The sequence below is a fragment of the Hevea brasiliensis genome, chromosome 3, assembly GCF_030052815.1.
Source record: "Hevea brasiliensis isolate MT/VB/25A 57/8 chromosome 3, ASM3005281v1, whole genome shotgun sequence".
Taxonomy (NCBI): Eukaryota; Viridiplantae; Streptophyta; class Magnoliopsida; order Malpighiales; family Euphorbiaceae; genus Hevea; species Hevea brasiliensis.
This window is the reverse complement of record NC_079495.1, coordinates 74,076,153-74,088,409: the sequence shown is the minus strand read 5'-3', so window position 1 is coordinate 74,088,409 and position 12,257 is coordinate 74,076,153.

The window sequence follows — 12,257 nt, the reverse complement described above, 5'->3', positions numbered from 1 at the left end:
CAAACACATTTCCACAATTTAAAACAATAATGTACAAATAGTCATAATTCATTTCAATTGAAAAATTCAAAAGAAATAGTTGTTGTGCACAAACCTCTGATAACTGTCTCTTGGTCTGGACTCAGTGTTTCCTTCCCTTTTCCTGAGTCTTTGGTAACTGAGAAACACAATTTGAAGTGTTTCAGTACTAAATTAAATTGTCTCTAACGATAATGTTCGATAAGCAATTCACTAAAGCTGTTATTTGCTTAATCACCTAATATACCGACCCTCGATGCGTTCTAGGTAAATTAGGTTTTAGTGTCACTAATATGTCACATTCGATAGTGTTTTAGGGTTGGTACACGTTACCAACTTCATTTCCTTGTTTAGTGCATTTTATTGCAACTTGCTGGATTCCGGGATACTAGTTTGACCTAGCCGGACGACCTAGTTCCCTCGGTTTTCGAGTTTCGGTCAAAACTACAAACTTGTAGATCTATGTCTTATGGAACGCGGGGCAAAATTTTAGGTCATTCTGAGTTATGTAGACCAAGTTATGGTCATTTTACTATTGCTGGTCAAATGGCATCAAATTAGGTCATTTTAGATCAATTTGGTCAACTTTGGTTCGGCCAGTTTTTGGACCCGAACTTGTGCAAGCTGTTTGACTTGCTTATGGTCATTTCTGGGCTTTGGTGTCTTCATGAGACTTGTAGGTATGGGTCTTAACTATTCATGGTTAAAATTTCAGGTCAATTGGACCTGTTTTGAGTGAGTTATGGCCTAAACACTAACTACTACCCAATTGGTCAATTTTCAGGTCTCAATTGTACTTAATCCGAATTGGTCATTTTTCATGCTACCTTGTAAGCAGAATTTTGGTATGCTTTCTCAATGAAAGTTGGCACATTTTGTGCCTAGTTTCACCTCCAATTGGTCTCATACCAATTGGAGTTACACATTTAAAGTTATAGGTTAAAATGTACACTGTCCTTAATTACCTTGCTTAAACATGTAGCAATTACACATTTACCTTACCATAAATCCACTCCTCAACCCAATTCTGTTTTGGTACATTACCAAAACCATATACCACTTCACTTTAAAGTCACTTTAGGCAGAATGCAAACATCCTTAACACCCCAAATAAAACTCTAATTTACAAAGTCCAAATACAACCTCAAATACACATAAACACTACTCATTATTTCATACAATTTCCACAACTAATTTATATACATATCCATCAATCCTCAATGTCATAATTCTGCCAATATCTTCATGAATTCATACATTCATCATGGAGTCTCAAAGCTGCCGAATTGTTCCACAATGCCAAAGTTTCACATACTTTCTTCAACTTCAATTTCAAATGCATAATCACCATTACATATGGAAATAACTTACTAGGACATCAATTCACCCTATTCAACATGAATTCTCATCAAACATATGTAAGAATATTTCATTAAACATACAACTCCATGGCTGTCCAAAAATGGATATATCAAGAACTCCTCAAACTTGAAAATTTTCTTCACAAAGCACACACCCATAACATGTATATAAAGTTTAACAAAGCAATGTTCAAAAATACAAACTTACCTATGGTTGGGACTTGTTAAACCTTCACTAAACTTCTTAATTTTGGTATCAAACTCTTCCTTGTGATGTGGGGATAAAAATTAATTAAGACAATTAAGGAAAATTTAGCTTGAAAATGGGTGGAGTGTGGCATGGAAGTGGGCGGCCATGGGAGGATTTTGGAGGTTCATTTCGGCAAGGTTGAGGGGATTTGGAGAAGATGAAGTGCAGATGGTGAAATGGACTTACACCTGCCCCATTAGTGTTTAATTAAATCCCTAGTGGTCCACTCACCAAATTTAAATCATATAATATGTTAAATGTGTTATTTACACAATTTTCACTCCACTTTTGGCTATTTACATTAGGTACCACCAAATTAATTTTTCATTTTATTTTATAAGTGTAATATTATTTATTTTTAATGGACATTTAGGTCAAAAGACAATTCAGGATGTCAAATGACCATAATGCCCCTATTCGGGTTGCATTCCCGATTTTTTGGTAACACCGGTTTTGTCCGTTTTTTTTTCGATTTGTCACATTTCCTTGTACTAATTATTTAATTTTTCTTTGATATTTCTAATGATATTTATACTTCAATTGATGTCTCTTTAAGTCCTAAAAATATTTTCCAGGGTTCCCCGCAGTCCAGGGCTAGTCAACGGTCCACGCCGTGACTTCCCGGTGCGATCACCCATCGTTAGGGTTCTCGGCTCGCTTAACTTGGTTACATTTCTTTGCTATTATTTTTCCTTTGTTTTTCTTGTGTTTTATCTTCTTGTATTTCATTATTTTATGTCTCCTCACTCATAACGAAGTATAGTTCTAGGCATCCTAGCTGTCCGGATAACACTGGCCACCGGAACAGTAGAACGCACTACCGAACATAGGGGTGTTACACTATTGGCATGCCAATCTATCCAATCTGACACACGTGTCTAGGCAATACATGGGCACATAGTACCATTAAATGTTAATATATTATGCTTTATGACTTCATTATTTCATGACAAATTTCAATTATAATTTATAATATTTCAATTCTATTTCTAACAGAAGTATAAATTTTTAAAATACATTTCTACATAAATTTTACCGTCATCATAATTTATATATTTATTCATTATATCATTTGTGTCGATCACAATTCACAACAATGGTTCTCATATATCATTGTACTCAAAGTACTTTTCCTTTCTACAATAATGAGAACTAATGTCTCATTCATACATTAATATGATTCATTTATTCATTCATTATGTCATTCATTTGATCACAATTTATAACAATTATTTCATTATATATTCCATTATATATATTTGTTGTAACATTCTAAACTTTATTTCCTAGTGAAAGTACAATACCTAGACTCATTTTCATCTAATGCATATATTCATGAATATCATTTATATAATTCACAATTTATCAATTATATCATCTATTTTTCCTTTCTAATTCCTTATCTAATTTATTACATCATTTTACATGTCCCTAGGTTCAACATTTTTATTTATATTGATTTCCAAACCACATTTCAAAATATATTAACAATGTCTCCTAAGTTCCATTTGTGATGAGAATACAATTCCCATCTACCTATTTTCATAATTTAGGTATACATTAAGTCCTTTAAGTGGGGTACCATTAACCCCATTAGCAACTTAAGTTTTTGGTAGTTACTATTTACTTGATCATTTCCCTTCAAAGGTTGACTTTTTAATCCATAATATGTACACAAATGTTTGATACATATTTATACCACATTTTGGGTTCTAAGTTTGTTGGCATTGATTGCCAAGTGCAATTCAAAGCCTCCTAAAAGTATTTTAAAAAATTCAGTTTTTATGTCCTATGTTTACTATTCCATTGGTCTAAGCTACAGTCAGAATTTGGCAAACTTTTCTTCATCAACATTGTTCCTTTATGTGTCTTCTTTAATTTCCTTTTTGAATTACTCCATTTGGAGTTTTGTAGCTCAAGTTATGACAATTTTACTATAACTGGCCGGATTAACCTATACCTAGAATTTCTAGGCAATTTGGTTCTGCTAGATTTGGTGTCCTAATTTTGACTAATAATTTGAATTGGTTAGGTTTAGAATTTGAGTTTGTGTTCTTCATGAAATTTGTTCTAAATTGTCCAATGTGTTCTTCATGAAATTTGTTCTAAATTGTCTAATCTTTCCATTGATATAAAATTCAGGTCATTTGGATATTTCTACACTGAGTTATGGCCAAATGAACAAACATTGTTCATTTTGTCACTTTTATCATGTCTAGAATTAGTTACCTGGATTTGGTCAATTTTTAGGGTATACTAAGTTTGTTTTCTGGGTAAGGTTTCTTCATCAAAGTTGTGCCATCATGTGTCTAGTTTCATGTCCAATTGACCTTGCACTAATTGAACCTACACCTCCCAAGATACAGTTGCCCAAACTTGCTGGACTCACATCTTGCCCTGCAGGTCCTATGAGGCAGCATATCCAACCTCAAATCTAAAGCCACAATTCACTTCAATTCCTCATCAAACACAGCCAAATGGTCACCAATTGACCATTAGGACTTTCATTCACCAACACATGAGCAAAACCCAAATTTTTCACAAACCCTAATTGGTCATAATTTCCATCTCTTACAAACTCATCAAATTTCAACTCTACTTTATATATATACACATCAATTGACTTTACTATACAAATTTAATTGCATTCTAACCATCAAAACCATGAAAATCCCATACCATCAAGGCTGACCAAATTTTGTTAGTAGTATGCCCTAGAGCATATCATTTAGTATGTATCTTGTACATATTTTTATTAATAAAAGGCATTTCCACTTTTCCGTTTACATAATATATTTATGTGTAATAGAAAAGGTCCATTGATATTTTGTTAGAAATATTATTCTTAAGTTGTTAAGAATATGAGTGACAATATTTCTAGCACAAAGTATCATAAATAGGTTCACAATCGAGGATACTTCATAATAAGGACATGACTTATCCAGAAAGATTGTATTCATGTTTGTTCCCAAGTTATTTATATGAGATATAAATAAGATGGAATGGTGAGTCTCATGCCATATAACAAACTTGATAGGCACTTATAAATGATAAGTAGGTCAACTGGACACTTATGACGAGCACATGGAGTTTACTCTTGTCAATGTTTTGTCATAAATCATATCAGTGCATATAATCTTTAGACCTGAGATAGCACAGTTATCTTGTATATAGGTAGTTTGAGTTTGATATTGCTTTCAAACTTGTACTATGTATGGGTATATGGGCATGTGTTGGCTCCACTAGTTATATATGGAGGTAGGTGTTGATCAAGAAGGAATCTGTTCCTCTAAGTAAATAGAGATAAAATCCTATGTTCATTTAATTGTTCTTGATGTTTTCAAGTTCTGGCCAGACAGATAGATTTATTCATAAAAGAGTTTCTGATGAGAAAAATCTTTTAATCAAGAACTGGAATTAAAAGAGAACATAATATTCATAGCAAATGGAGTTTGACATAAACCATGACTCCAGCTTGAGTTGGGATTTTGTAACAGAGAGATTCTAGTGCATGGTAACATATGATTATAGGTTCATTTAAGGTAAACCTTATTACTAATTGGGTGGCCATGGCATGCTATGCTAGGTGTTAACCATGGTCTATGAGGTTCATAAAATGATTTAGAGAAATCATTTATGGTAAGAAAGAGTTCTAATGATATTAAGAGTTGATATCATGTCTCATTGCCAATTAGTGATGAGCCTAGTAAGTCACACACATACACAAGTTATCACCTATTTAAATATGATTTAATTAATTAATTAAAGAGTTTAATTGATTAATTAAATAGATTTGGTTTGCAATTAAATTGCAAAGTCTCTAGCATGACTTGAAACCAAATCTAGATTATTGGATGTGTAGTATAAGTTAAATTTATATTTAAAGTGTTTAAATATGAATTTAATTGATGAGAAATTAATTAATAGAGATTAATTAATTAATTTATATTTGATATAAATTAATTAGAAGAAGAAAATAATTATTTTGGGTTAAGAACTCAAAATTAATAAAAAGGGGCATTTTGGTCATTTCAAAGATTGAAACGTGTAACAATGAGATGGTGACACATGGCATAACACATAAGCTTGCCAAATGTTTTTTAATCATGTAAGATGATTAAAATCAAGATTAAATATAGGTTTGACACTTGGCACAATGTGATTGGGTCACTTAAACCTAGAGCTAATCAAAAGGTGACATGTGGCTAGGGTTTAATGTGTTAACCTAGCTATTTAAGTGTGGTTATGAAAAGAAAACATAACCAGCAGCCTCTCCTCTCATATGTCACGCCACTTTGAGCCTCTCCAGCTTTTTCTCTTCATCTCTCATCAATTCAAAGAGATTAGCCATCAATCTCTTGAATTAAGAACGCTAGAAATTGTTTCTAGTGTCCTGTTTACATCTCTTATCTCTTAAAAGGCAGAACTTGAATTTCTAATTAATAGAAAAGGCTTTAGAAGCTGTTCAAGGGCTGCCATAGGTGTTCTTGGTGTGGACAAGCTAGAGGGACAACATCTGGTGTCCTGAAGACGAATCTCAATGGCGCAGACTCGCTGCAGCACATCAAGAGGTTAGTGTAATCGTTCTTGATTTAATCTAGGGTTCTAAAATTAATCTGATTAATTTTAAAATCTTAAATGGCAAATACAGATCCAAAAACATATTAAAAGAGTTTTAATATGTTGTTTATCATTGAAATCAAATAGATAAAAATAAATCTTGCATGATGCATGTGACCCTAGGTGAAAATTTTTGAATTCAATGGTATAAACTTGTGTTTTTCACGCTTCCGTTCCTTCAATTGGTATCAGAGCCACTATATTTGCCATTTAGATTGTTGTTTATATAATTTAATTGTGTGTTTGATCATGAGATCAAGTGATCCATTGCTGGTTGGATCAAGAGGTGTGGCGGCACACATGGTGAAGCCACCATTGGTGGCGGCAACAATGGTTCCATGGGTGGTTCAAGGTTTGGCTTTTAATTCTGCAATTGTTGTATGATCTAAGGCCTATTCTTTGACTAATTAAAGTGTTTAATTAGTTGTTTTAATCACACAATTAAATTATGATTCAAATCAGAATTTTAAAAATTGTTTGAATGTGATTCAAATCTGAATTTTAAAAGTTGTTTGAATGTGATTCAAATCTGAATTTTTAAAGTTGTTTGAATCATATTTAAATCTGATTTTTTAAAATTGATTCAATAAAATTCAGATCTGATTTTTAAAAAAATATTTGAATGTGATTCAAATCTGATTTTTTAAAAAATGTTTGAATGAGTTTCAAATCTGATTTTTTGAAGTTGTTTGAATGTGATTCAAATATGAATTTTTAAATTTGTTTGAATGAGATTCAAATCTGAATTTTTAAATTTATTTGAATCATATTCAAATCTGGATTTTTAAGTTGAATATGAGATATTCAATTTAATTTAAGTATGTATGTTTTATTTAATTGTTAAATAGTGATATGCATGATGGATGATCATGGACTATAAAAGACCAATGTGATTGGATTTATTTCTTTTATGTTTCTTTGGGAATGTAAATTAATTAATTTATTTTAATTTATTTTGGGCATGTATTATTAAGTTTGTAATATTTTTGGGTTGTAATTTCATTTATTTAAGTTCTTGTAAATTCGCCTTGGTATGCCAAGGATTACTATGTAATATTGGATTGCAAGAAGTTCAAGGAGGTCAAGAGCATTGGTGGGACCAGTGGGAGGAATTCAAGATCAAGTGTTGATTATGTACTCCTTCAGCAACTCTTGTAAAATGAATGAATGAAATGCACCTAGGAATGCCACGATTCAATTCTTGGTGGCTCAATTGAATCCCTTAGAAAGTCCATGATCATACCATATTTCGCTTATCCATGAATGCATGAGATGTATGGGAATGTATGCAATTATATGATATATGCATGCTAAATGGATAATGTGCAAAGTGAGACCTTAATAGTAATTAGGATGGCTATAAAATCTTCCAAACAAATGATTAAGTTGGAAATGGTATAATTAAAGTAATTATAACATAAGCCCTCCATTGGGGCAATTATTTTAAGAAATTTTAAATAGTTGCATGAGATGCAATTAATTTAAGAGATTTTCTTAAGAATAATTGTTAAGCATGAGATGTTGTAAATATGTAAATGGTTTGGTGGCCAATATTGGATGTACCTGAGGACATTAAAATTATTTGCATAATTACTGGCTCAATGGGATCAACTTAACTAATGCAAGATAAGTCAATAATGGATGTACCTGAGATTTTGAGCATTAGGGGCTAGGTAAAGGATTGAACCTCACATGAGATGTGATGGGCAAGGAGTTGCTCACTTATAGTTTATTGTAATTCCAATAATGGATGTACCTGAGGATGATCAATAGAAGTATAAGAATTCAATCACCCACTAGAAATCCATCCAACTAGGATTTCCGTTTTCTACTTTGGAAGTGTAGGATTCGCTAAGTTAGTGGGAGGACCAATTTGATTAAAAGACCATAATCATTTTGGTTAATTACATGATACATTTACTAATTAATCTGGTTATTTTTTGTAGTTAATTTTCTGATAAAAATGAGCACAAAACAACCACCACCATCCAATATCCTTGCAAGCATACTTGATCACAACAGATTGACAGGACCTAATCTGTCTGATTGGCTAAGAAATTTGTAACTTGTCTTGAACCTTGAACATATAGGATATGTTCTAGATTCAAATGTTCCTGGTCCCTTACCTCCAGAGGCCACACAAGAGGAATATGAAACTTTGGACAAGTGGAAGGAGCATGATATGAGAGCTAAGTGTTACATGCTTGCTTCTATGAGTAATGAGTTACAGAAGCAACATGAGAACATGCAGAGTGCGAGTGAGATCCTCCTTCACCTACAAGAGTTGTATGGTGAGCATAGCAGGAATGCTAGGTATGAGATATCTAAACAGTTATTCCGTATGAGGATGTCTGAAGGACAGAATGTTGGGGATCATGTCCACAAGATGATTCGGCTGATTGAGCAGTTGGAACATCTTGACTTCAACATGGATTTCCAACTACAAACGGATTTGATCCTTGATCCCTTCTTGAGTCTTTTGGGAATTTTGTGACAAATTTCCATATGACTAAACAGAATGCACCTTAGTGAATTACTCAACATCTTTGGTTATTGCCCAAAAGAATATGCCAGGCAATAAAGGAAAAGAGGTAGCTTTGGTTGCATCTTCTTCTGCTGGAAAGTCCAACAAGAAGAAGGGCAATAAGAAAAGAAACCTCAGATTCCTGGTCCTTCCAAGAAAATAGCTAAACAGAAAAGGAAGACTAAAGCTGATGAAGGCAAAGGACAGTGTCTCCACTGCCAGAAAGTGTTTCCATTGCCGAGAAAGTGTTTCCAACGGCGGTATAGTAATCTAAATGAATGCAATGCCATGGTGAAAACCAACTCAAGTTCAAAATATATTTGGCACTTAAGGTTATGTCATGTTGCAGAAGATAGGATTGCAAAATTGGAGAAAATGGGGATTCTATCCTCATTGGGCTCTGAGCCTACTCCAACTTGTGAATCTTGCCTTCAAGGCAAAATGACTAGATCACCCTTTGTTGGACAAGGGCTAAGAGCTGAAAATATTTTGGAGCTAATACATAGTGATGTATGTGGTCCATTTAAAGAAATGGCTAGAGGGGCTTTCATTATTTTATTACCTCTATTGATGATAAATCAAGGTTTGGGTATTTGTATTTGATGAAATACAAACATGAATCCTTTGAAAAGTTCAAAGAATTTAAATCTGAAGTAGAAAATCAAACAGGAAAGAGTATTAAAGCTCTTCGATCAGATCGTGGAGGTGAATATTTGAGTCGAATTTGATGAATACTTGAGAGAGCATGGCATTGTTTCTCGGTGACTCCTCCGAGAACGCCACAACTGAATGGTGTATCTGAAAGGAGAAATCGTACCCTATTGGATATGGTACGTAGTATGATGAGCTATACTGATATGCCAATCTTCTTTTGGGGATTTGCATTAGAATCAGCTTTGTATATTCTGAATAGGATTCCATCAAAATCAGTTTCTTCCACACCTTATGAGATTTGGCATGGAAGAAAACCAAGTCTTAAGCATGTTAACATTTGGGATTGTCCGACATATCAAAGAGTGAACAACGATAAATTGGAGACCGGATCGTAAAAGGTCGATTTGTTTGATTTCCATAAGATAGTTTTTGATATTATTTTTATTTGACTACTTCACAAAAGGTTGTGATAAGTAGAGATGACACATTTCTTGAACAACAGTTTGTTCAAGAAGGAGGCAAAGGAAGGCAAATAGAGTTAGAATTGGAGAATTCTGACCAACCAACAGATCAGATGGATATAGATCCATCTAGTCAACCTATACCCATTGATGAAACATCTACAACTCTTCCTCGTAGAACAACCAGGGTATCTCACCCACCAGTGAGATATGGTTTTCTTCATGAAGAAGAACAAGAGTTGTCTACTCATGAAGAAGTAGATCATGGAGATGATCCACTTACCTATGAAGAAGCTATATCAGATATAGACTCTTCAAAATGGATTGATGCTATGAAATCCGAGATTGATTCCATGTATAAGAATCAAGTTTGGGATCTTGTTGACCCACCTAAAGGTATTGTACCTATAGGGAACAAATGGGTTTTCAAGAAGAAAATTGGTTCTGATGGAAAGGTAGAGACCTATAAGGCAAGGCTAGTAGCGAAAGGGTTTCGCCAAAGGCATGGAATAGACTATGAGGAGACTTTCTACTTTGTTGCCATGCTTAAATCAATTAGGATTTTATTAGCAATAGTGCGTACTATGATTATGAGATTTGGCAAGTGGATGTCAAAACAGCTTTTCTCAATGGATACATTGAAGAAAACATTTTCATGGAACAACCTAGGGGATTTGAATCCCAAGATGGTTCCAAGGTATGCAAGCTAAAGCGATCCATTTATGGGTTGAAACAAGCTTCGAGGAGTTGGAACATCCTTTTTGATGAAGCCATTAAATTCTTTGGTTTTATGAAAAATGAGGATGAGCCATGTGTATATAAGAAGGTTAGTGACAAGCTATCACTTTCCTTGTCTTATATGTGGATGACATCTTGTTGATGGGTAATGATACGTATGTTGACTATAAAGATATGGTTGTCAAATACATTCTCCATGAAAGACTTAGGGGAGGCAACCTATATTCTTGGGATTCGCATCTATAGAGATAGAGCGAAAAGAATAATTGGTTTATCCCAAAGTCTATACTTGGAAAAGGTGTTAAAGAGGTTTAACATGCTTGAATCCAAGAGAGGATTGTTACCAGTGAGACATGGTATCAACCTTTCTAAAGAGATGTCTCCAAAGACACCGAAGAAAGAGATAAGATGGTCGAGATTCCATATGCTTCGCTATTGGAAGTTTAATGTATGCAATGTTGTGTACTAGGCCGGATATCGCATATCTTTGTTAGTTTGACTAGCGGTATCAATCCAATCGTGTTTGGAACATCGATAGTCAAGAATATCCTTAAGTACTTGAGAAGAACTAAGGATTTATTCTTGATTTATGGAGGTGGAGACTTGCAATTGGATGGTTATCACGATTACGATTTCCAATCGGATATCGATGATAGAAAGTCTACCTGATATGTGTTCATGGAGGTGCGATCGGTTGGAAGAATTCCAAAGCGAGCACGCATTGCAGATTCCACTACAGGTCGAGTATATTCTTTGCATCGAATCTTTGCAAAGGAAGATTTGGATTAAAAGTTCGTGGAACTTACAGTAGTTCCTTCCATTAAGTCGGCGGTTCCACTACACTATGACAACAATGGAGCGATCATGCGAGCTAAGGAACTAAGGTCTCACACAAAATCCAAACACCTAGAAAGGCACTACCACATAATCAGAGATATAGTTGGGCAATGCGAAATATCCATGCAGAAAAATAACATCAGCTGAAAAATTCAGCTGATCCATTCACAAAGCCTTTGTCATAAGCTCGGTTAGACCGACATCTTGAGAAGATGGGTCTAAGGTATTGTAATGAATGGCTCTAGTGCTAGTGGGAGATTGTTAGTAGTATGCCCTAGAGCATATCATTTAGTATGTATCTTGTACATATTTTTATTAATAAAAGGCATTTCCACTTTTCCGTTTACATAATATATTTATGTGTAATAGAAAAGGTCCATTGATATTTTGTTAGAAATATTATTCTTAAGTTGTTAAGAATATGAGTGACAATATTTCTAGCACAAAGTATCATAAATAGGTTCACAATCGAGGATACTTCATAATAAGGACATGACTTATCCAGAAAGATTGTATTCATGTTTGTTCCCAAGTTATTTATATGAGATATAAATAAGATGGAATGGTGAGTCTCATGCCATATAACAAACTTGATAGGCACTTATAAATGATAAGTAGGCCGAACCAGTGACACTTATGACAAGCACATGGAGTTTACTCTTGTCAATGTTTTGTCATAAATCATATCGAGGCATATAATCTTTAGACCTGAGATAGCACAGTTATCTTGTATATAGGTAGTTTGAGTTTGATATTGCTTTCAAACTTGTACTATGTATGGGTATATGGGCATG